Genomic DNA, 27108 nt, shown 5'->3' with positions numbered 1-27108 from the left:
AAAAAAGAAAACACAGACAGTAAATGTTCAAAGGGAAAACATGTTGCTTGATCATATGTGCCGGTAACACAAATTTACAAATACCCATGGCTGATATGTATCAAAGTACCAATGCAGGGATAATGGGAAAGCACACATAAATGTGTGTGCAAATGGAGAAAAATTAAGAAACGCTGTGCATACTGCCCATGCAAGTACTGAGAGTAGATATAATAACAGTTGTGGGAGCAACATGCATGTTGTGAAGGGTAGGAAGTGAGATATATATATATATATATATATATATATATATATATATATATATATATATATATATATATAGAGAGAGAGAGAGAGAGAGAGAAACACTTCCCCCAAATCATTATGCAGTGCAATCCACAGGGATCTGCTGCAGAAAAAGAAATGTGTAATACTGAACAGAAAATAAATGGAATATATGCTGCAGTGCATTATTACAAATTTGTAAAATATAATAGCTGAGATGCATGAACATGGGGGGTGTAGGACATGTCATGAAGGCTTTACTAGCATGGAAATTTTGGCAGACACAAGTCATGTGTGTATGTAAGTCAGTGTAGGCCTATAGACAGGATTAATGACTGATTCCAAAACTATGGTCTTAAACTTAATGCAAAAAAATGCATTATTATCCCCTATGGCAAGGGTGATGCTCCTGCAAACTACCACATCAATAGAAATACCCTAAGCACACAGACAGTGGTGAGAGACCTGGGCACACAGGTTGAGAGCAACCTTAACTTCGATCACCATGTCTCCATAGTGGTAAAAAGGGCATTTTATATTGCTCATCTCAAAAGTAAGGGTGTTGCCTCCAGAATAAAAAAGAGGTTATATATCTCCGTACTCTTCCCTCATCAGGCCAATAATAGAGTACAATGCTCCCTTTGGTATGTTCCTTTCCAAACACCTGCAGCAAATGGAGAGACCACAACGGTTCCTTACAAAGAAGATTCAGGGTCTTCGAGACCTTCCTTATGTGGACAGGGTGAAATAATTGTCACTTTATTCTGTATTCTACAGACTGCTCAGAGGCGACCTGTGCCTTGCATATAGAGCAATCTCTGACCCAGCTTTAATGAAAATGCTGCACATTCTCAAGTCAAATGGCACATGGGTCACTCGCTCAAAGGACCTTAACCTGGTACGTGACATCAGCAGAACTTGCTGGAGAGACAGATTTGTCTCACAGAGGTTGCCCCACCTTTAGAACAAGCTTCCTATTTATGTTAATGAAAGCTCCTCGCTGGCCCTATTTAAGTATAATTTGGATGATTGGATGGGTAACCAGAATTTCACACCAGGGGTTCCACCTGTGTCTCTCTTGAGCAAGGGCAATAGGTGCTGATTTTAGTGTCCTCTTGAAAGAGACACCCTTGGGAAGATGGATTGAACTTGGCTAGGCTGTAAGGGTCCTGGGGCCATTAGCCTAGTAACCGTCTATGATCCTATGATCCTATGATAAATGTTTGCTAGGAAGACCAATTACAAGTACTTCTGAAGAGAGTTAATCACAACACAAGTGTGCCTGATGTCATTATTGTATAAAGACAATTGCTGCATACACTGTTTCCATTTATTTTATGTGACCAGAGAGAAAATCATCGGCATCTATATAAGTACTGGATTTTGTGTGCATTACCTGCTGCTGCAACACATACACAGTTAGTACATTATTACAAAGTACACTTTTGAAAGTTTTTTATTATCTTGTTGGAAAGAAAAACTGTCTATTGAGCTGAGCATTGTGCAACATATCATAATACCTGCATCACAACATACAACATACCTCACAGGGAGCTGCAATGGCACCATCATGTAGTAAGTAAACTGTGGAAACTGCTAGAGTTTACAAACCACAGGTGTACACTGGTCTGTAACAATGTTGGAATCCTCCTTGCATCTGCCACTACCTCTAAGGCACCTCAGTCAGCAGAGTCATGCTGCTGGAAGCAAATTCTCAGCAATTTTTGCTACAAAATGACAAATGGCAATAACCGTGCCCCACCATTGATTGCTTATGGTGCTTTGTGCTATCTGTCGTACAACAATACTGGGAGTGCTCATAAGGAAGTACAGCTATCACTGGATAGACATCACCCACCCATCCAAAAACCATAACAAAATGTCAGGAAAATGGTCCGATGATACCTTGTTACCCATGTTTTCCTTAACTGGATTTAGTTTGAGCTAATCAGTAGTAGTGTGTGTGGGGGTGGGTACTTCTTATTCTAAAATGCACTTTAACAGCCCTGTTTATATTGTTTGCCATGAATAGGCTGGTTTAAAATTAAACAATATGTATTTTTTCCACACCTACTTCTAAGTATATAAAAGCAAATATGTTTAACATTGTTAAAATATCTCTGATGTTTTGTTACTGAGGATCAGTTGCCTGTGATGAATAAATGCTTGTTGCTTTGAAACACTACCTGGGTTTCATGAGTTCTGGAAATTATTGTGACTGTGCTCATCAATGAAGTTTTAAGACCACTAGTTTCTCTGTTTTTTTTCTTTGCAAAATGTCACATATCAAGACATGTTGAGAAAGCTATTTTTCCAGTCAACACTGCATTGTGAACAAAATATAAGGAACATACCACTGGCTTTGAACATTTGCAATGTACGTAATGATCTTCTTGACCTGTGCACTAACTGATAACGACACATGGGAATTTATAACTCATTTATCAGAAAAACACACTTGAAAGGATAACTTGAGTGTTGTGTTACAATGTATATGGCTTTCATCAGAAGGAGTACAAACGTTGTCCTTTCTATCTCTAATTATAAAAGTTTTTACTTAGTACATTCATAAACATGAATTTGCTTAGTGAGACCAGTCCTGCCTACTAGCATTGTCTTACACCCTCAGTATTGGTACCTTGTCAGACTCAAACACATGCTTATCTGAGTGCTGTGTATCAACCACTGATGCCACAGAACTAATCACATTTGAGGTTATAAAGCACAGACTTGAAGACATTGCATCATCATGGTGTTGAAATGGTTATGTTTTGCCTAAAATATATTTTGGGAACTCAGAATCCTTTATCCGTGTTAGTGTTCATACAAGTGTGAGTCAACCATATCATCTTTTGATTCATAAGCCAGTCCTGTCTGTCATTATTGTCTTACAAGCACATATGTTACTTATACATTACTGGATTCAAACCCCTTACTATCTAGTTCCAGTAGTAGATGTGTCAGAAATCACACACTTGAAGGGATGACTTCATGGGTGTGTTTGATGCCATATGGCTTGAGTAAACTGTGTTTGAGGGATCAAAACCCTGCAGACATGTAAGTGATACCCCTACATTGAATTATCTGCTACATATTAGTTAAGGAAGCTATTGCTACCAATTTTCAATTATCTGGCATACATTGTAGGATCTGAACTCCTGCATATCTAAACAGGCACCATTAACAGTTGCATATTAACTACTTATGCCACAAGAGGAGTCATAGCAGAGAGTCAGAAAGCACACATTTGAAGGGATGACCTAAGCACTGTGTCTGAATACTCATGACTCTCTTAAAACGTAATTTGAGGTTTCAAAATCATTTAGCCATATAAGTGATAACATAAGTTCTGGTTATCCAAATCACTATCTGTTTATTAAGGCAGTGCTGTTTATCACTATTTCTTACACACATACAGTGCTTATACATGCCAGATTTGAAGACTGGTCTATTTAGGTCAATGCTTCATAGATTCACATTTTAGTTGTTCATGCCAAAAAGAAGACTAAATACATATGTGAGACAGCGTCTGTATTACAAAACTGAAGCTTTAGTTAATCAAATAAATAATGCTCGATCTTGTAATATCGACAGCTAAAATTGTCAAAAGGACGATTCAACCAAGGGAACACTTCCCTTGGCCAAATAAAAAAAAAAAAAACTTTACATCCGAAATCAAGTGGGGGGCTTCTGCCACACCCCCCCACCTAAATATACCAACTCCAAGATCCCTTTAAATTGGAGAAACAGGCATACTCCACATAATGGCCAAGGGAAGTGTTTCCCTTGGTTAAATTGGCCATTCAACAATTTACAGTTTTGATATTACAAGTTTGAGCTTTACTTATTCAATTAAGTAAAGCTTCGATCTTGTAGTACAGAACCATGAGGCAGCAAAAATTTGAAGGGATGACCTCTTCATTGTGTTGCAAGGAAGATATGTGGTCCTAAAAGGGTTGGGTTGCCATCTATTTCCAATGAGTAGAGGTATTCACATCAGATCTGTTGAATAAGCCAGTCCTACCAGTCACTAAATATGCACACACTCACACTAGTTACTCATTGCTGGATTTGAACACCTACATATCTCAGTCAATATTCTAGAGCTGTTTATTAGCTGCTCACACTATTTATTTATTTATTTATTTATTTAAATTTGTTGAGTCCATTTTCAGTGGAGATAAAGAGACAGTAGTTACATTGGATTACATAGCGATTAATAATTTAACATAGCAATTACTTACAACATATTTACAGATGAAGAACATAGTACATCAGTAGACAACTAGAATCTTATCTGTGAAGTACATAACAGACATTAACAAATGTTACAATGAGAAGTTCCTGCTGTATAATAAGTACTAGGCTTATGAGCATCTGAGCTTGCTATAATCAAGGTAGTTAGTGGAGTGGAAAGAAAGGTAGTGGTTGGATGGGGTGGATGATATTAGAGTGGAAATTGCAAGGGCATAACCAGTATGTCACCAGCAGAGTTATTGGCTTTAGTGATCTGCAAGTGATTTTTGTTGCTGGATCTTAGTGGTCTGGTGGTGCGATAGGGTTGGAGTAGATTCTGGTGGGATGGGACATTTAGTGGATGGTTTACTAGTTTGTAGTGAGAGTTGATACCACTGAAGGAGGTGAGGGAGTTCAAGCCAGCCCAGTTCAGCAAGTGAGAGACAGTGGTGACTGATGCCCTGTGGCAAATTTGGCGATTTTGTTGTAGCAGGTCTCTAGCTTGTTTAGATCACATTGCCTTAGGTTGCTATATATTGGCGTGCGAATTTGCTATTGAAATCTTTGCTGCTTTGGTGAGAAATTGCTTATTTCTGTATAACGCTCCTAGTTTTTGTGGACTTTTATGGTCATGGATATGTGAATGTCAAATTTTAGTTTATAGTCTATTTCCACTCCTAGCAATTTGGTGTGTTCAGTTGGGTATATAGTGGTGTTGTCTTTGCTGTGATGTTAAAGTGAGAGTTGTTTTGAGTATGTTTGGTGGGTTGGAAGATGAGTAGTTTAGTTTTGTTTGGGTTGAGTATTAATTGGGCATCGGATAACCATGTTTCAACAGAGGAAAAGGCTTCCTGTGTGACTTTTTTGCAGTTTGGGTAGGGACTGGGCTGAGCAGATGATGGTCGAGTCATGTTTGGTGGCAGAGGCTAGATTATTGGTGTAAACAGAGAAGAGTAGGGGTCCAAGGATGGATCCTTGGGGAGCCCCTATGGAGACAGGTAGTTGGGGAGATATGTAATTCTGCCATACAACGGATTGTTGGCGGTCAGACAGGTAACTCTGAAACCAGTTGGTGACTGATTGTGAGAAGGATAGGTTATTGAGGACAGAGATAAGTTGTTTATGTGGAACAATGAGATACATTGAGATAACATTGAGATAACACCATGAGATAAATCTTACTGCAAGTGTCACAAAGTGCACATTTAAAGGGATGACCTCATTATTGTGTTGCACGGCAGATGATGGACACAAAAGGAAGTGAAATGATCTGAAAGCCCTTTCCATGTGTAAGTACCCATCAGATCTGTTGGTTAAGCCAGCCCTCCCTGTCACTACAGTCACACACACTCTTACTAGTTAGGCATTACTGGATTTGAACACCTGTTTATCTAAGTCCACAATTCAGAAAGTAGTGCATTAGCAACTCACACCACAGAAGGCTTATTACAAGCATCAGACAGCACATAGTTGCACTTTACAGGACATCTGTTTAGTAGAAAGGGCAATGTAATGTGGCAGGCAAAATATCAGTGTGTTGCTCACAACTAACAACATACTGTAGCAATGACCCCCCCATACATCAGATAATTGACATTGATTGTTGTGTGTGTGTGTGCGTGTGTGTGTGTGTGTGTGTGTCTGTGTGTGTGTGTGTGTGTGTGTGTGTCTGTGTGTCACATTAGGATGTATTGAGCAGTTATGCAATGAGTGATAGTCACAGATGTCAATCACCAAATTGTCACATATGCATTACTGACTGTTTTATCTCTAAATCATTGTATGCATGTCTTGTGTGTTTTTCTGGATGATTGAGAAGTCTTTGTGATGTGCATACAGTGTGCAACATAACTACAAGCCATACATGCAAAACATGCACACTGCACTTACTAATACTGCAAGGAAGTTTGCTATTGTACCAGTTCACTGGAACATACTTGGGAGGGTAATGTGTGACAGTGATGCAATCATTTACATTATGGGGCCAATAGACTGTATATGGACATCTGTTTTCTTGACTACAGCAAGCCAATAAATCATAGACAATTGAAAGAAGCAATTGATATTACTTTCACTCTGCCACAATTGCTTACTTAAGCACACTGATGACAACCTAATTTTCATGAATGACGACAAAGTGTTAACACATCTATCATTGTTTTTTGAGTTTTGTTTTAACTTAGAATTGGAAGCATATTGACCTTTGATACTCAATACCAATCATCATGAGGAGGAAGAGTACAGTATATAGACATTTCTGTTTCTGTGTCTGAGGCATTTCTGCTCATGTATATGCTGTGTTAATCTTTTGTTTGTCATCAGTAAAATTTCTGTCATGCTGATTACAGTAAAGTGCTAAAATTAAAGCGCAAATAGGGGCAGGATACCGTAGACTATTAAGGGAATAAGCAGGATACTGGATGGGGACTAACATATGAAGCCAATAAATCACCAGGTAAAATGTTATAGGAAAGAAAACCTTAAATAATGTTGTACATGATGCTGGATTCGAACACCTGCCAATTTTAATCAACATTTTCTAGGCTTGAGCATTATCTGAGCATACTACAGAGGAAGCTGCATTTCAGGAAGCAAAACTCATACAATTAAAGGGACAATGAGAAAAGCATGAAGCAAGGGACTATGTGTGCATCAGATCTGATAACAGTAATGAGAACTGCAACATCCCATATGCTGTAAATTAAACACTAGTACATGTTATACATATAATAATGACTGTCTCCTCATAATGCTCTATGTCTTGCTTTGTGTAGAGCAGTGGGGCTAAGCATAATAGCGTGAGAACCACCAGATGAATGTGGATGAGGGGAAAAAATATCCATTACCATTGGACAAGCAGCAGTTACTATTACTGTTCCAATTACTGAAGTATAGGTAGCAGTGCTGCTTGATGCAAAGCATCATGCAAATGTTAAGGACAGAAATAGGGATTTTTATGGCTGGGCAATTTCTGGCCATATGTGTGGTGTGTGAATCTATTTTTGACCATACTAAAGGTATGAATGGGGTTGATAGGACAGTGGTGAAAATGGCAACAAGCAGAGGACAGGACACTGTCTTATTAAGGAATCTACAGGAGTGAGGGTGAAAACACCACAACTATCCACTTCTTCACAACCTAGCATTATACCACTACAAATAATTTGACAAAATTGGATAGTCAAATCATAAAGGAAGTGTGACAGCAAGTTAATAACATAGTGTGACCAATTGTATGAAATCAAGTGTGTCCTGAACAAAAATGCTAAGTGGAGTGCTATGTCTAGGATATATTTTTTGTGTAACAGGTGCTCTTCTTACTTTTTTTTTTTTTAGAGAGATGAATTTTGAGAAAGGCATTTAGGAATGATAGTGGTAGGAATATAGGGTTGGTTAGGTAGCAGACACACTTACAGAATTTAGAAGACAAACAGGGATGGTGATGGAAACAATAGTTTTGGGGATATGTATGGGACTTTGGAGGTGCATCCCCATGCAGCATGAATATGGTAGAACTGGTTTACTATCACATAGTCGATCTCACTTTGTGCGATTGACATAGGTGTGAAACCTGATTTGCATATCTGAAAACGCAAGCACCACAATGTTGAACCTTGTAAACAGCAAATGTTCGCTCTTACAAAGTTCGACATTGTGGTGCAGATCGCACTAAAGTGGGGATCAGGAAATGTACCCTTTCCTTCTCTGTAGTGCAATCTCAGAGTTTGTATATGTAAGTGGGGGTGTGTGGGGGTGGGGTCTATATTATAACATTGAAGTCTTAAAACTTCGAATGTTATAATATCAAACCCTATGCACCGAACTCTGAAAGTAGCAAAGCTGCAGAATATGGAATGCTTTCCTAGGGAAAGTATTCGGTGGGCCATTTCTGCAGCTTTGCTATTTCCTAGACTGTGGAGCGAAGGTTACAGACCGGGTTAAGGTAAGTATGTGAACAGATCAGGTTAAGGAGAGTGTGTGATAGTTAGGGACCTTCGGACAGTATTCAGTGGGCCATTTCTGCAGCTTCGCTATTTCCTAGACTGTGGAGCGAAGGTTACAGACCGGGTTAAGGTAAGTATGCGAACAGATCAGGTTAAGGAGAGTGTGTGATAGTTAGAGACCTTAGGGTTAGGGAGTGGATACGGTGACTGTGCGATAGGGACCTTAGGGTTAGGGAGTGGGGAAGGTGAATGTGCGATAGGGACTTTAGGGTTAGGGAGCAGGTAAGGTGAGTGTGCGATAGTTAGGGACCTTAGGGTTAGGATTGGGTTAAGGTAAGTGGATAGCTAGTAGTGTATGTATGATTTAGTGTAGGGTTTTGTGAAGTGTATGTGTGTAGATTATTTATTTTGGTGTGCTTGTGTTGTGTGTATGTTTGTCGGAACAGCACATTTTTTTCCCCGGGAAAAATTTTGCTATTCTGAGTGTTCGATATTATAGTCTTTCAATTGAAATGGTTCAATATTACAACATTTGAAGTTTTAAGACTTCGATGTTATAATATAGACCCGTGGGGGTTCAGGGGGGCTTGCCCCCCTGCAAAAAGTGTGTTTTAATGCAGAGTGGATATGAGCATTTCAATAAAGTCGACATGTTCGACATTCGACTTTACTGAAATGCTTAGTTTGGAATTTACTGTGTTCAGTGTTCTGATTTTTGAACATGTTGTTCAGAAATCTGAACAGTCAAATACAGTGAATCTGAATATATGATAGTAAACCGTAAAACTTTAGTCCTTAACCTCAGAACCTTCCCCACTTTCTCCTGTGGCAAACAACCAGAACAGTGTCAAATGGGCCAGCAATTTGGCAATTCACTGCAAGATCCTTTCCATATGGTTGATGTGGGCACAGATGTCATTCTCCATTATCTTTTCCATCAGGCCTGTTAGCTCCTGTTGGGTGACATATTCATCACATTTGTTTGCACTACTCCTAGTGGGTTCCACTGCAACAGCTCCTGGGGCAGAGCTACCTGATGTAGTTGGTGCAGGTATTGCAGGGGTTGTGGATACAAAGCTGGCAGGATGTGATCCAGAAGTGTTGGGTGCCTTTGCTGCCTGTGGGTGGCATCACCACAGCCACCTGTAGAGGGATGGCAGTCCAAGCCCACATGGCTGGTATAGCTCCCCATGCTGGTTATTCTATTGAAGCAGGAATGATAGTCCACATTTACAAAGAAAAAAAAAGAGATAGAAGGTAGGGACAGAGACAACAGAAGAAAAAATCATAAATGTCATGTCATTGTCATATATCCTAGTCAATGCATATTCCCATATAAATATCTACATCTGTCACATCCACTGTTACCGGAAAGCTAACTCTCCTCAGTATTATACACATTATGTAAATAAGTGCGAACATAGGTAAACTGGTTTGTGCATTACAAGTCATGAAATGTCCATGTGAACTGAGTAAAATGTTATTCTAAGTTATTGATTACTAAATGATAAATATTAAGTAATATAGACCAATTGCAACTTCTTGGATTTGAATCCACAGATATCTACATTTACTAAATCATTGACTTGAGAAATGCTGCAAGAGCTATTCACTGAGAATTTGCATATGTTGAGTATGCATATTCATGTATTACTCTGTTACCCATTCATGGACTAATGTCTAAAGAACTGATAACTTATTGCTACAATCACTACTACTGTGAAATGGCATACATTCGAACCTGACCCGTACTTAGCCTGTTCCTCTCTGAGACATTGTAGTCTCTCCTGATGTGCTTTCCTATTTCCTTCAATCTGTGCAGAGGTGACACATAACAGAAAAGAAAAGAAAAAAAATACTGAACTCCTGTTTGTGTTGACAATTTGCAGTGCTATATTGCTTGATTATGGGCCACTTTACTTACACAGTCATGGTGGATTTGGGTCGCAAAACATTCCTCCCACTGGATAAGCGGGTACTGTTTTTGCCTTTTTTTTGACATTATAAAGGTAACAGCACTGTTCATCCATGTGTGGGATACTAGTTGCAGGGAAGGTAGTCCACACAGCCTATCTGGACCTCGCAAAGGCATTTGACACAATACCACACTCGGGCATCATAGATAAGCTATCCAGCCTAAATATAAACCCCTATGTCACAAGATGGGTTGCAAACTGGCTCAAAGACAGAACTCGCAGAGTCAGAGTTGCTGGAGCCATGTCAGACTCGAAACTGGTCACAAGTGGCATCCCACAAGGTTCTGTCCTGGGACCTCTCTTGTTCGGTATTTACTTTTCTGAAGTACAGGCCAACGTGGGAGGACTATGGCTCACCAAGTCCGCAGATGACTGCAAACTGGGCGCCATAATCGACTCTCCAGCTGACACAAACATCCTTCAAAAAAGTCTCGCAGAGACGGATAACTGGTGCCAGAGCCATGGTCTAAAGCTAAATGCCAAAAAGTGTATAGTCATGCCCTTTGGCAAAAACAATGTGCCCACAAATTACCACATAGGTGGTAACCCATTAAGTACAGAGAAAGTAATTAGGGATCTGGGGACCCAAGTTGATAGCAATCTCTCCTTTGACAACCACATTGCCAAAGTGGTTAGAAAGACCTTCTACATAGCCCACCTCATCATGAAAGGATTCACATCTAGATCAAGAGAGGTAATCGTGCCCCTTTATTCATCCCTCATCAGGCTCATCATAGAATACAATGCCTCCTTTGGGATGTACCTTACCCGACACCTGCAGCAATTAGAAAGACCCCAAAAGTACCTCACCAGCAAGATCAAGGGACTCAAACAGATGCCATATGCTGCTCGGTTAAAAAAACTCCAGCTTTACTCAGTTGCATACCGCCTACTTTGAGGCGATCTATGCCTGACATATGAAGCTATGTCCAACCCAGAATTAATGGACATGCTCCACCTCAGTAAATCTAAATCCTTTAGAGCCATGCGCTCGAGGGACTTGAACCTCAACACAGAAATAAATAGAACATGCTGGAGGGACAAATTCATAACCCAGAGGCTCCCTTCGCTCTGGAATAGAATTCCAATTCATGTTAGGCAGAGCACCTCACTGACTCTCTTCAAGAAGAATCTTGATGAGTGGAAGGGGGATCATAGGTTTGTCCCGGGGATTACTTCCATGTCACTATTAGACAGAGGCACAGTAAACTAAACTTTAAAAATGGCATAGTATACTCAAATCAAGGGTCAAGGGGTGGTGTAAGCCAAACACAATCGGGCTAGACTTATAAATGCCCCAGGGCAGATAGCCTAGTATGAACCTATGAACCTATGATGACAGTCTTGGCTAAGCTACTACAAGAAACAGCCTTATGCTGTGACCTGGTATAGTCAGCCTGCAGAAGCCTTTGGCTGCATTGCTTAACAAGGAGTCCAACAAAAATCTTGGACTTCTGCTGACACCACCTCTGTGCTCTAAATGGAGCACTACCCTCACCAACACCTGATTTGTCTTTCCAAATCTCTGGAAAAATGGCAGGGAATTAGTGCCCAAACCAGATCCTGTGCACCAACTTGTACATAATGATGGACAAACTAGACAAACACATTTGTGTGACAGAAAGCACATACATGGGCTAGAACTGAACATATGTATTAATTCTTCAGTGTCTTGTTGCAATGAAAAATGTAGCAGTAATACTTGGCCATGTGTGTTGCTCAGTATATATACAAATGAACCACAGCAACTCCAGCAAATGCTGGTTAATGTTGATAACTTAGTTACATTTCCAATGATATATTACCAAATCTGGGCATGTACTCGAGGATGGTTAATAGCATTCATAACGAGACCAGTGTCACACAGAAATTTGAGAAAATATCAGTGATGTTATTCATTGTTGTTGTTTTGTATATTTTGTTTAACTAATAAACAATGCTTTTTGGCAGAAGCATAGCTGGTTCAATTACTACCCTGTGCCAGGGATATGAACCAGCTCCCCATCATCTCAGTTCTTGAACTGAAGAGCACTGTAATAAGCCATAAGTGATCTACCCCCCCCCCCAAAAAAAAAAATAGATGTTCCTTCTACACCAGTCAGGTGGCCAGATTCATTAACCCACCCACCACCACTACCTTTAGCCTCAGTCATTCAGGTTCTGTGTCTGTACCATGCCCCAGTCCTCCTTAAACATATTTTATCTAAAAATGTTCTTTTAAACTGTAGCAAGCTGTTCACTACAAATGTTGCAAACAGTTGCTACAGTTTATACCTGCCTGCATGGAGTGCTTCAGGATGCATGTTTTAGTTTAAAAAAAAAAACATTTATTTTTAAACTGTAAGAAACTGCTTGCTACAAATGTAGCAAACAATTGCTACAGTTTATAACCTGCCTGCACAGAGCACTACAGTACTCAGGTTTTAGTTATTATTATTTTTTAACTTTTAAACTGTAACAAACTGTTTGCTACAACATAGCAAGCAGTTGTACAGTTTAGACCAGTCCATACATGAAGCACTACAGTGCTCAGCTTTGACCACAAATGCAAAGCTGGCTTTTAAAAGCCAGTATTACATTAAAGAGCATTTGGGATTGGCTGATTGTGCCCCCAACACTTTGCAGCGAGGGCAGTTGCCCCTCTCAACCCACCCTAGCTAACTGTGAGTGATACCTCCATGGAATCAAACATATAACAAAAAGAAACATGAATTTCTGAATTCTGTGTATTAACTGTTAACCTCAAAATTGAAGTAACATTCCAAGTGTAAGTTGAGGGGTACAGTTCTAAACAAGACTGGATAAAGACTGCTTCTGACAACCCTGTATCTGTTGCTGTTTGAAGTGTTCCTTTATTGGAGTAGTATGTTAATATGTTAGGCAAATATGTGTTCCTGTAGAAATTCTACCCCTGCATTGATTTATTTTCCCAAACACCTTTATTGAATTTTCACTTGAGACAGGCAAATCTACATTCATATAAAAGTAATCACACTATAATTAACATAACAAACATTTTACTTTACATATATTGCCATATGACATATAACCTAAGCAACATTACATAAAGTATTCAATTTCTGTTTTTTTTTTCTTTTTTTTAAACAAGAAATGTCTTTATTACACCATCACTTACAACACAAGCAATCATACGTTTATACAAATGAAAACAAACCACACAGATACAATCCTTGTTGCAAACATTTTACATCACAATCCATACTGACACACTCACAGTTGCAAACATTATACATCACTTAGAATCTATATGTTCTTTATCAGTCAAACATTACATAGCTCATTTAAATCCTACTGCCTTTTAAATCTCATTTCTCCCATGTATGCATTGTTCCCACAATTCCTATTTTTTCTATGTAGTTTGCTCCTACCCTTTTCTTCTTCTTTCAGCTTTTCCCAGTTAGGGGTTGCCACAGCGGATCACCTATCTGCTCATGATTGGCAGTGGAGTTTTACAGAGTCAAGTTGCCAGCCCAGCACCCAGCCTTCCACAGAAGGCACACACATGCACACACTCATGCCTAGGGCCAATTTAGAGTGTCCAATCCCCCTACAGCATGTCTTTGGGATGTGGGAGGAAACCAAAGCACCCAGAGAAAACCCACATGACCACAGGGAGGACATGCAGACTGCACATAGAAGGCACCCCAGCTGAGGATTGAACCAGATAACCTCTTGCTGTGAGACAACAACACTAACCACTGCACCACCGTGGCCACTTTCCTGCGCCTACCCTTTTCAAAAGATCTCAATTCCAATTGTTTTATCTCTGTTACTATATTCACTACTTCTAGTATAGTTGGTTTAGATTTTGATTTCCATTTTTTAGTAATTGCTTTTTTGGCAGCCACCATTATTAGACACAGCAAGGCCTTACCATGCCTAGGCAATTCCGATTCCATATCATAACTCAGAAAAATAATCTCTCTCATTAGACCAGTCTGCCCACCCAGCATCTCTGACAGTGTATCCAGCAGGGAATCCTTAAAATCCAACAATTCACCACACTCCCAGGAAATATGTTCCCAATTATCTCTTTCTTCCCCATCACACCTCCAACATTTGCTGTCTCCCTGAGGAAAAATTCTCTCGAGTCTACCTGAGGTGTAAAAATATCTTTATAAACATTTCCATTAAAATCCTAAATCCTCTAGATTTTGTTGCATATTTGGGAGACATACACATATCATTCCATTGTTTCTTTGTGAATTGCTTATCCAGTCTCTCTTCCCAATCCTTTCTTACCTCCTCTGGTTGATTCTTATAGTTATCATGCAATATTCCACTGCATTGATTTTGGTAATATCTTCAATGATAACTGGCATATGCCAAAGCCAAGCTTATCGGAGTGGTGGATGGCAAAGTCTTAGCACATGTATAATTATTTTCTGAGTTTTTGCCAGAGGACGTGAAGTGTCCATTTTCTACAATCTTTCCTACATACTGACAATGCTCCATGCCAACTGTCACACAAAGCATAAGAACCTTTTCTGAATTATTGGCTTTGTGTGATAACCTATTTTCAATGATATCCTGATGTATTTATAAAACATATAGAGGAAAGAACCATACTGAGTTTACAGGATTTGATGTTCTACACAGCATATATCAGTACAATGTACTTTTGGGATAATTAAAAATATATTCCATAGCTCTGCTGCTGTGCTATTCATATTTCCCTAATTTATTATATTGCTAATTTTTCTACCTCATAGTTTTAAATATCTACTATTTTTCACTGTATGCACATGTAAGTATGTTTTAGTATTATCAGTGATATGAGTACTCATTTCTGTTGTTTAGGAGGCATTATATACAACTATGTTTTGACATTCACCTTTTAAATTGTATGGGTAGTTTAACTTAAAGAGACAGTCCCAAGGATTTTTTGTTTTGATTCAGCCTCTGTTTACATTTTAGGTTTGCCTTTCTGAGCATGCTTAGCTTTGGCTGAAGATGGTGGAGGAAAAGTGTCTGAAGGAAGTTTCAAAGGTGTTAGCCAAATTCCATCTCAAATTGCAGTTGTACTGACAACAGCTCGCCCTGTGAGCCATTCATTAGTTTAATCTGTGCATTTTACCCATTGAGAAAAGTAGCCTTTCAGGAATTTTATTACCTGAATGCTGCTGCTACTCTAGACAGCACACCAGTAATGCAAGACTTTTAAAACATTAGTAAACAGAGTTTTTTTTGTTTCTTTCATTTCATATTTTATTCTGTGCTGATTTTGAATTCTGGTCATCTACAACAATTTTATGACATGGCTTCTACCTATAGAAAGCATCTGAGTAAGGCAATCAGTAGTGGAAACTATATTTCTCTTTCTTTCATGTTTTACGGTATTCTGATTTTTGAATACTAGCCTGGAGAAGTGAGTTTCTGACTGGCTAGTAATTCCATAGAAAGCAAGTGTGTAACAGAAGGTTGGAGCATTAGTAGATACACTCTTCAGTTCCTTTTTCAGCTTCTAGTTTGAAATGTGCCAATTTCTGAATACTACTAGACAAATGTACTATTTTGTTATGAGCGGGCTGCTTGTACATCTGTAAAAGCATGAGTGATGCAAAATTTAAAAATTAGTGCACACTGATGTCCCTTTTCCCTAGCACAACTTTCTTTATTTTAAATATAAGCGAGGGGCTGGGGGCATAGTTCTCCAATCCAGTGTAAGTCAGAGAGGAACACAAATACAAAGATTAGTTTATCCTGTGAGCTGAAACAAGACTGGAATTGTGGATTTACAGGATATTTAAAAGTAAAATGACATTGCAGGTAGGAATGAAAGTAATGTGTCGAAGTGGGCATGGGTTCTGTCAGCTTAACTTGGACCCTAATTTTAAACACTTGGATTTTCCTTTTAAAGTGTATTGGTCACATTTGGAAACATGTTTGTTTTAGAATGAATATCCTTTTCTGTTGTACCCCTTATGATAACTTTGTCTGTGATTTTGCAAAAACTAAAGATTATAGGGAGCTATTTGACTTTTGAGTTTCACTGTTTACTCAGCTTTTCTCTATAACCACACCCACACAATGATGTCATGGTAGGTACTAAGCAAAGATTAAACTTAAAAGTGCAAAGTATTATGGTTAATGAAAATAGCATACTTCTTTGGAGGAGCTGCACTTTAATTACATTATAGTTTCACTACTGCATCATCATGTCTTAATTTTCAATGTCATATGCACCATCAGCAAGAACTAGTTGTGAACTTGTCTTTCTAGAAATAAAGAAAATATTTTTGTTGTATATAACATGGTAAAATAGCATTTTATACATTAATATAGGTAGTCAGTGATTATGGGTTTAGTCTTTCATGATGCCATAGTAGGGATTTCATGCTTTGAGAAAGCCCATCTTTACCAACAGAATAAATTGCAAAAACAACACACTTTTTGCTTCAAAAACTGTATAATTTGTCATTTTACATGGTAAGGGGATTTATCTAACTCCAAAGTCTGTTATTTAAAACGTGCTGTAAAACATGAATGATACACTTTAAAGTACAGATGTATTATGCCTCATAAAGAAAAACTATCCCAAATGAGAATTCAGCTCTTGTACTGCTGTTCAGCAGATACCTCATTAACACATTCAGTCATTGAGAAAGCTAAACTGCAAATGCATTTTCTTTATTCAATGCTGTCAAAAGTATTGAGTAAGGTGTACCATCCCCACTCATATTTGCATGACTGATGGCTAAGTCTTTGCGCATGCAAATTTACATTTTGAGTTTTTGTTTGGAAGTGAATTGTCAGTCAGTGAAATACATCACTGATGGGCCCTAATGTGCAATGCCAACCATCAGAAATAGACTAAAGTGAAAAGATAAAAGAGAAGCTGTATTTATAAATCAGTGTAATGATTTCTCAACTTTGTGGTCCTATTCAAGTAAGTTGTCAGTAAGGAACCCTACATTCACAGATATGTCACCTTCACTATCTTTGAAACCTGTACCTATGACATAACCATTAAACAGTGGCATGATTCAAGTTTTGCCACCTGAATATTTACAAAGTTAGAAAAAATCAAGCACATGTGCTCAGCATTATGCTTCTGACAATTACATTTAGACTGCACTATAGCCTTGTTATCACACATTTGCCATTTGTCCTGCCACAGTGCAATTTTGTTTGAATGTGATCCCCGTAGAAGTGAAGATAATAAACCATGTGAGGTTACAAACACTTTTGCAAGAGAAAAGTGCCTGATTTTCATTTGTGTACATTACATCATTATAATACCTTTGTGCTGTGAATGTATTACATTTTTACATGAGTATGATAAGATTTTTTTCCTGTATTTATACATTGCATGTATGTTATGAGTTACAGACATGTTTTTGTCCACAAACACACACACACACACACACACACACACACACACACACACACACACACACACACACACACACACACACACACACACACACACACACACACACACACACACACACACACACAAAATCTTCTTCCAAACTGTTAATTAAAGTATACATCAGGATTCTTTCCTATGTCAGTAAGTGTAACTTAAACCTTTTCAGTACAGCTTTTCTCTCTGACACACCTTTGTAAGAGTAGTTCTCATTAGCAGGCATGCTAAATAAGTAATTGAATGTAAAGGACTGTTAATGAGTCACCCTGGCAAGACATTGCCTAGACAAAGGTTTTAATACTCACTTTTGTACTGCTCAGGCATGTACATGTCATTGTGTAGGTACTGACACCATGTTTACCCACCAAGCACATCCAGCAGATGGACTAATTCAGGAATGATAGTGACCTAAGACCTACATAACATTATCAACTTGCCCAAAGGGTTTACTCTACATAATATAAACAGAACCTGGAGCTATGGAACATCTAACATACTAGGGAAGACTGCTTAGTTTCTCCAAGGGCTGCCAAAAAAAAGCTGTTGCTGACAACCAACTGATAGATTTGTGATATTTTTAGGAGAACTGTCTGAAATCTTTCAAGTTATGTAACATCCTTTACACATACTGCTTACACGTGTACATTCTGAATCATTTTACTTGTAATGACTGCTGTCTAATCTTGCAAAGCTGTGTTTTTGCAATGAAGAAGAGAGTAGTTGTTATTGCAGTTATCCTTTACTTCTATTTCATGGTGTTCTGGAAAGAATTTGAGGATGTTTGGACATAGACTTGTAGCAGCTTATTACAAATTATTGTTATATTAATGAACTAATCTCTGCTTATGCTGTTCTGTCTGCCTAGTAGTTGTATATATTACTATTCTTCTATATAAATGACATCAGTTTGTTCAGTTCAGTAATCACATATTTTATCCATTTTGTTGAGGAGCACATATGGATATTACAGGTCTTGCATTATTGCATAATTAAGAAGTGTGTTGTACACTTTTAAATGGTGATGCCTGAATAAAGAGTAGTTTGTCTTCAGTATTATATCAGTTTGTAACCACACACATACACACACACACACACACACACACACACACACACACACACACACACACACACACACACACACACACACACACACACACACACACACACACACACACAAACACACACACTCACACCATGGTGTGTCAGTTGTGTGTATGTAATATGCATTTCCTTTTTCTCCTACCACAACAGGGATATGCTACTGAAATAAAAAAAGGGTCAGTCACAGAGAGACTTCCATTCTCAGATGCTGAGAATGAGGTTGTATTCCAGGCCCTCTGTTTCCATGGAGGATGGCTCCTAGATCCTCATTTAGCTAACAAGCCCTTCTGTGACCACATCTGACAGCAAATGGTCAATGAAGTGAATGTTGTGGGTGGCCAGGGTAGTGACTACAACAGTTTCAGACATAGAGACATTGATATGATTAAAAAGGTTACTGACAGAGCCAGGGTTGTGCATGGCAGCAAAGAGCTCCTGAAGGTGATCCTTCTACTGAATGATCACTCACAGTGAGGAGCAGTTCCTGTCAATTGCAAGGGATCCAGGCAGCTCAGAAGAGTTCCATAGTGCTGCCATGGATGTTGGAACAGAGGTGGAGGACAACCAGATAATTTCAACTAGTGATGCTCCAGGTACATCATTCAAATTAAAGTGCAATGTTCCTTTTTTAAGATGTCTTCATTTTTATACATATAATACCTCTATCAATTGAATTTTTTCTGTCTATTTACATCTGGCACTGAGGTACAATGATTACCTACACATGGTATACGTGTTTTGCCTTTAGTTATATATATCCCTAGATTATTTGCATTTGCAAGTATGGTTGTTTTATTCCTCTGTAGGTGGTATATTGTAGTCATCTTTATATTTCTTTATTTTTTTTTTTACTTTCTTTGTGTATTCACAGGTGTGTAGCTGACACTAGCACTGTGGATCTCCTTCTGCCTGATGTTATATTATTGGTAGCCATTGATGAGGATAGCAGTAATAAACATGCAGAGTCTGAGGCTGCAAAAGGTATGTCTGACATGGAGGGTGTGTCTCCCACATTTCCTCTTCATAGTCCGGACACAGTCATTACACTTATACATACCCATAACACAGAGCATAATGAGTAGGTTGATGGGAACATGGTTGATCAAGGTGGTGTGATTATCCCAGTTGCAGAGCTGGCGGAATCTCTCCTTAGCCTTCATGAAGGTGAAGTTCCACACAGGGGTGTTGGTAAAGGTGGTCAGACAAGGCATGCTTACCACCCGCCTCATGATGTTAGTGTGTCAGTAAGTGCCATCCAACATATGTGCAGGGCCATTGTGGAGGCACAGGCAAGTTCCTCCGGGGACTCAGAAGAAATAGTCAGAATACTGCATGTCATACATAGTAACATATGAGATTGCATGAATGATGTGCATGAATCCTGGGACCAGATGAATTACACACTAGACTATGCAGTGCCATTATGGGATGTCTGCTGGGGGAGAGTCAGCATCCATGAGGCTAAACAGCCAGTACATCATCAGCTGTTAGCTGACATGGCTGTAGCTGTGACAGATCTTGCTCCTGCAGGGTACTACTTCCATTACTCTGTCAGTGCTAGATGGGTCCATACTCAGACATGGTGGGCCATGTGGTCATGGTTGCGAACATAGTCATGACAACAGCTCATCCAACAGATGTCATTCACTTCAAGCAAGGGTCACATAATTAGCAGTTGAGCTTCTGGCAGAGATAGTTCACATGATTGAGGGTATGGCTCACACCTGTCCAGGATGTCAGGGTGCAGTGCTAGCACTAATGCTGTGGCTACATTCCTGCAGACCCACACACACAATACACCTCACACTGACCATGGCACCATGCACACACAGACAAAATATTCTTGAAAATTGACTTTTTCACATCTAGAGATACTGGTCCTGACAGCACTTACTTGCTCTGACCTCATCTGTTTCACACACACACACACACACACACACACACACACACACACACACACACACACACACACACACACACACACACACACACACACACACACTGTGAAAATTATGTTGACTGTGCCCTGCCCTTTGCACAATTTTGTGATTTGGTGTTACCAATGACTGATGCACAGAGTGACCAGCTACTGCTTGTTTAGTCAAATGTCATGTTCTCATCAGGGTACATCATTTTCATTTTTATTTAGTCTGCTTAACTTTAATACTATTATCAGTTGTAGCAGTCATAGCTCTAGTAGTATTGATAGTAGTAGTACTATGGTAGTACTGCTTGCTCAGCCCCTTGTGTAGATGATCCTGAGATTGTCCTGACCACTGCTGAGGTGTCTGACTTGGGCTAGTTATTTCTGATGCACAATAGAGAGCAGGCCAAGCATGCTTTTTGGAAAAAAAATTTGTCTTTGAACTGTTGTATTGCAGTCTGTCATTTGTGTTTTAACTAATTATCTTTTTATTTGTATTCATACAGTTCTGTAGGTATGCCTGATCATCTGCCTATGCTGGTGATGCAGACATTACCCTATTCCCCATGAGTTTGTTTGATATGGGGCTGATTATGCCTGATGCACAGGTTGGAAATCTAATATATATGCAACTAAAGTATTTGTGTTCCATTTTAAATGCATCATACTTGGTTTGATCTGTATTCATTGCATTTATCAGTCATAGATAGTATGTATAACATTCCTGCATAGATGAGCATAGTTGTATTTTACTGAAGAACAGTACATAAATATAAGTATATATTATCTATTCAGTACAAGTTCATCACTCACCATTGTTACTGATGTTGAGAAAGTTGTAGACTGCGGTTACTTAAGTATGATGCTCACAGTAGTCAGCCATTGCATATGTAAGCAAGGGCTGGTATGTTTGCATGCATCAATGTTTCTGTTTATATGTATCTATTTAATTTTTTATTAGGTGTTGAGTGTGTGTGTGTGTGTGTGTGTGTGTGTGTGTGTGTGTGTGTGTGTGTGTGTGTGTGTGTGTGTGTGTGTGTGTGTGTGTAAGTGTGTGTGCTATTCATTGCTTCTTAGTCAGTGCCTTGACATATTGTGCATACCTCCACATGCCATGATCATCCATACCTGCAGGTTCCTCATTTGACCCCTCATATGTGTCTGCTGGCTGTGTCTGTGGTGCTGAGAACTGTGGTCCCTGTCCTGGGGTAGCCTGCAGCAAGTACTTTCTGAGCATAATGTTATGTATGATGGCACAGACAAACAGACAGTATTACCCAGGAGCAACTACTTTCTGAGTATAGTGTTATGTAAGATGGCACAGAGAGTGTTTTGACAGAAGTAGTGGGGTCATATTGCAGTACACCACCAAATATATCTTGACAGAGGAACTGCAACTTGAGCAGTCCAAACTACACACTCCATATTTCTAGTCTCTGTATTTGCAGTATTGTAACCTTGTTTACTAGTGTTGTGTGAGTTTCTCATAGTAGTCATGAGCCAAGGTTGTAGCCCATAGCCTGCATCCCCCACTAGATGTCCCTGTGGAAAGTCACCCCTTGAAACCCTAATGTACATCTCACAGGTGTGTCACACATGGGATTTGTGAAACTACCAGCATGACTGCACATACATTATAGATCATACCTTGTACATTACAGACCACCTGACAGTTGCGGGAGATGGAGTGATAACCTTTTCCATTTATGTCCTTCCTTCCCATTTCATCAAGTGGAGGTTTTATTTCAATGTGGGTGCAGTCTGTGGTCACAAATACCTCATGAAAATGTGCAATGGCATAGGTATTTTGCATGGTGATTGCTCTCTCTTATAAGGTAAATGGAAATTAGATGTGTTCCTGTATATGTTGCAGCATTTCATTGAGGAACTGGAGGAGTATTCTTTTGAGACAAAGGTCTAATACTCCCATTGTGTACTCTTTGCTTCACTGAAAAGCCCTGTAGTTAGTATATGTAAAGCTACACATACTTTAGTTTCTACTGGGACAGGTTCTCAGTGATTCTCATGGAGCCTCAGGTGAGGACATCTGATGTCTACTATTTGTGCTACAGTATCCCTGTCCACCCTGTAGAGCTCTGCTATTTCCATTTAATTTAGAACATGGTCATTCAAACATGGTCTGAACACCCTATGCCTTCTAGGCTGAGGTCTGACAGCAGCAACAACAGCAGCAGCACCTTTTATAAGAGGTATTGCACATACAGATTTATAAGGGCTGCTGCATTCTCTAACATTTTTCTAGGTTTTCCTGTAGCTGTATTCCAGCATGTACTGGAATTCAGAGCTAAAGTGAGTGAGTGTGTTTGCACTTGTTTTTTATGCTCCTGAATCACTCCACCATCCTTTTGTGCTTCATTAGCATGATTCTCATCTGTTTATACACTCATTAGCATAACTGGCTGCTAACCTTTGTTTTGCAGCTGGTTATGATGTGTATGTCTGTTTTCGGAATCGCAAAACTGCTTTCTTGATGTTGTTTGTTGCACACACAGGCTTAGTGCCGCAAGTAGACATTCTTGAATTTGGGCTATTGTTTTATAACATTTTGTCAGAAAAAAGTTTTAAGTTAAAATTCCTCCATTCTGAAATTCTGACTTGCACAGTCATTTTTTCCTTTTAACTGCAAACCAAAGTTCTGAAAAATATGTTTTTTCAAAGGTGATCTTTTTTCATTTTTCAGTTTCACCCATAAACGTTTCTGTACCTGAAAAAAGTTTCAAAAGTTACTTCATGTGAGCCTTCTAACATCAAATGTGTCAAAGCTCTTACGTCTCTTAGAGTAAATCCTAATGGCAATATAATATCATCCACAATGTCATTCTTGTCAACAATGGAACTGATTTTACATCTTATTCTTTCTACCAGTCTTTTTTCCTGAAGCTTCTGCTCTTTTGCTCCTGTCAGACACCTCTCTTCACTTTGTACACTACTTCTTGTTCCTTGACTTACACTTGCATATTTTTTCTTTGCTTCATTTTTGTCATCCTCAGTACCCAGTTGCAGAAACATATTCTTAAAACTGATTACTCCATGTGCTTTCATCTTCTGTAATTGGCTTCGCTAGCAAGTTACCAGCTTCACTATATGACTGCTCCTGCAACACTCAAACAGTGCTCCATCTCACCTCTTCTCCATCATTTGGTTCTCCTTCATTATATTTTCTAACACCTCTGTTTCCAGACCTCCACTCTCAAATTTCAGAACTAGGATTTCATCTCTTTCTTCTCTCTCTCTCTCTCTCACATTATCTCTCCAAAAGTCCTCCAGGAGCAATATTTACTCCTATCCAAATCCTCCACTGAGTGACCTCCCAAACCTCTTGTATCAGAGGCACATGGGATATATGGAAATGATCCTTATGAACATCAGGTGTTTCAGCTAATTGGCAATTCTGAATGCCCATGACTTGTTTCATCATTTTTATGAACAACTTCAGGCCAATAAAACCAAACCCACTAGCTATGGATATGCATATTTCAGCCTTGTTTTGATCTTATCAGCACAGTACAAGCAGAGTGTTTAACTAAGCATAAGATACACAGAGCTGTTATACCCAACAGATGTCCATTATCATTAGGGTCACTGCAAAAATATCCCAAACAACAAACTAAAACAATGAGTGAGAAGGTCACTGAAAAACCAATCAGTAAAAACAAAAATGAAAACTCCAGCAAAGCTAGAACTTAGCTGAAACACCTGATGTTCATAAGGATCATTTGCATATATCCCATGTGCCTCTGATACAAGAGGTTTGGGAGGTCACTCAGTGGAAGTTCTAACTTTGCTGGAGTTTTATTTTATTTTTACTGACTGTTTTTTTCAGTGACCTTCTCACTCATTGTTTTAGTTTGTTGTCTGGGATATTTTTGCAGTGACCCTAATGATAATGGACATCAGTTGGTTATAACAGACCTGTGTTTCTTATGCTTAGTCAAACACTCTGCTTATGCTGTGCTGATGAGGTCAAACCAAGGCCAAAATATGCATATCCACAGCTAGTTGGGTTTGACTTTATTGGCCTGATATTGTCCATAAAAATGGTGAAACAAGTTATGGGCATTCAGAATCGCCAAATAGCTGAAACAATGTGATGTTCATAAGGATCATTTGCATATATTCCATGTGCATCTGATACAAGAGGTTTGGGAGGTCACTCAGTGGAAGTTCTAGCTTTGCTGGAGTTTTCATTTTGTTTTTACTGATTGTTTTTTCAGTAACCTTCTCACTCATTGTCCTACCCACATCTTGGAATTTTCTAAGCACTAGTGACAGCCCTTTGGTGTCACCTAGTGCTCAAAAAGAGGAGGGGAAGTTTCCTAGTTTCCTGACCAAATTTCAACCAGTCAGTATGAATACCACCTCAAGTCTCCTCTGAAAAGAGAACATTGGCCTAGTGGGATCATTTAGGTGAATAAAGTATAAATAAACAAGTAAATTAATTTTCAGTGCAAGCTTTATAGACAGAAAAATGATGCACTTGCATTTTATACCTGTACTGACTTCATGGTTGACCACACATGCATGCAAAATGAAACTGCCCTGGCAGTGATTTTCTATATCTAATACTGATCATTGAAGTAACACTGGACACTGGTAGGGAAACTTCATTCAGTGAAAACTCATTGAGTACTAGGGTGACAGTTGCTTTTATCATTCTGTTGTTATTTTCCTTGTGTGACCAGATAGTTTATTAGAACTGAATATGTTCATCTCTTCTTTTCAGATTTACAAATATATAAGGCATAGATAGAAGCAGAGTAAGTATATGCAAAAAGAGGCTTACTGCAGGTAACACACTTCTCCATTATGTCTGGCACATGTGAATGTCAGTGTTGTCAAAGTTCAAACTATTCTGCCTTCAGGACCAACTTCTTAAAGCAAAAACTTCATGAGTGAAGTCAATATATTAAGTGAGATATTGTGAGAGTGTTGTTGAGAAATACAATCAGTGAGGTTGTATGCCTATCACTTTATGCATTACGTAATGCTTTACTAATGAACCATACAATTCATATATCCCTGTATGAAGAATTAATATGTTACAAGGAATGAATGTTATAATGCTTATCAATAGTACTGTTTCTGCTATCAAGGATATTGCCAGCAAACAAAGTAACATCCTGGTTTCAAATAATGCACTTCACAACTTTATTGTGGAAAATACCTTTCACAGAGGGCTTAATGTTGGGACTTCTCAAACTTTGACTGGTAGTAAAGGTCAGGATGCATACACCTTTGGCATTTATTCACAATGTTGTTGTTTTTTTGCAAATGGCCCCTAGCACTGTAGTATTACTATGACAAAATATACAGGGAAGGTGAACATTTTACATGCAGCACTACTTGCATTATGTACTTGGCAAAATTCATCTGCAATTGCTTGTTTCACATTGATAAAACTGTTGTTAGACATCAATGAATATGTGCATACATATTCCATAACAAAGAATAATAAGAAAAAATGCCCATGCTAGACATGTCATCATCTTTGCCTTAAATATATTTTTACATATTAGAAAATGTATAAAAAGGACCTTTAGTGGTAGCTAATAGAAGCTAACAAAAGTTCTAGATTAAATGATATTATTAATATTAAATATAAACTACAAAAAGCAGAGCTCTTTAGCATTTAATGTTCAAATCTGGTGCATTTTTAATATATACATTTAATTGCACTGTTCATATCTAATCCATTTAATGCATCTAATGTATCTTTAAAATATTCATATTGTGAGCAGAAATTTTAAAGACTCCTTATAGAAATACTGAGAGCTGAGAAGTCAAAAAAAAGACAGAAAATCCAGGAAAAGATCAAATCTTGAAGATTGGTCTTCTCCTTTAAATTTTTGCCCCACCCCCCACCCCCGAGCTGATATATACCAACTCTGAAATTGCCATACCTCAGAGAAGGGAATATTCTGAGAAATGGCCACCTCGGACTTAGTATTTGTAAGTCCATTTTTCAGCCATTCAGTCTCCCTGTTTTGAGACTCACTTTAGCAAGTCCAGACATTTAAAATGCTTACCTATTTACCTATTTTAAAACATCCTGTTTTTTTGTATTTCCTTATATGTTGAAGTTATGACATCCCCACATTGGGCCAGTAACTAAGGAGCCTGAATCCTCACCACTGACACTGGAGAGGGATTTTCCCTTAGAATACAAATGGATACATTCAGTATTTCCAGATGCAGGCCTCTCTGCATCAAGCACAGTTTCCCTTAAGAGCACACAGGGAACACGTTCAT

This window comes from Protopterus annectens, chromosome 2.part1 (genome assembly GCF_019279795.1).
Source record: "Protopterus annectens isolate FY-2018-M chromosome 2.part1, PAN1.0, whole genome shotgun sequence".
Classification (NCBI taxonomy): Eukaryota; Metazoa; Chordata; order Ceratodontiformes; family Protopteridae; genus Protopterus; species Protopterus annectens.
Note: the sequence above shows the minus strand (reverse complement) of the source record.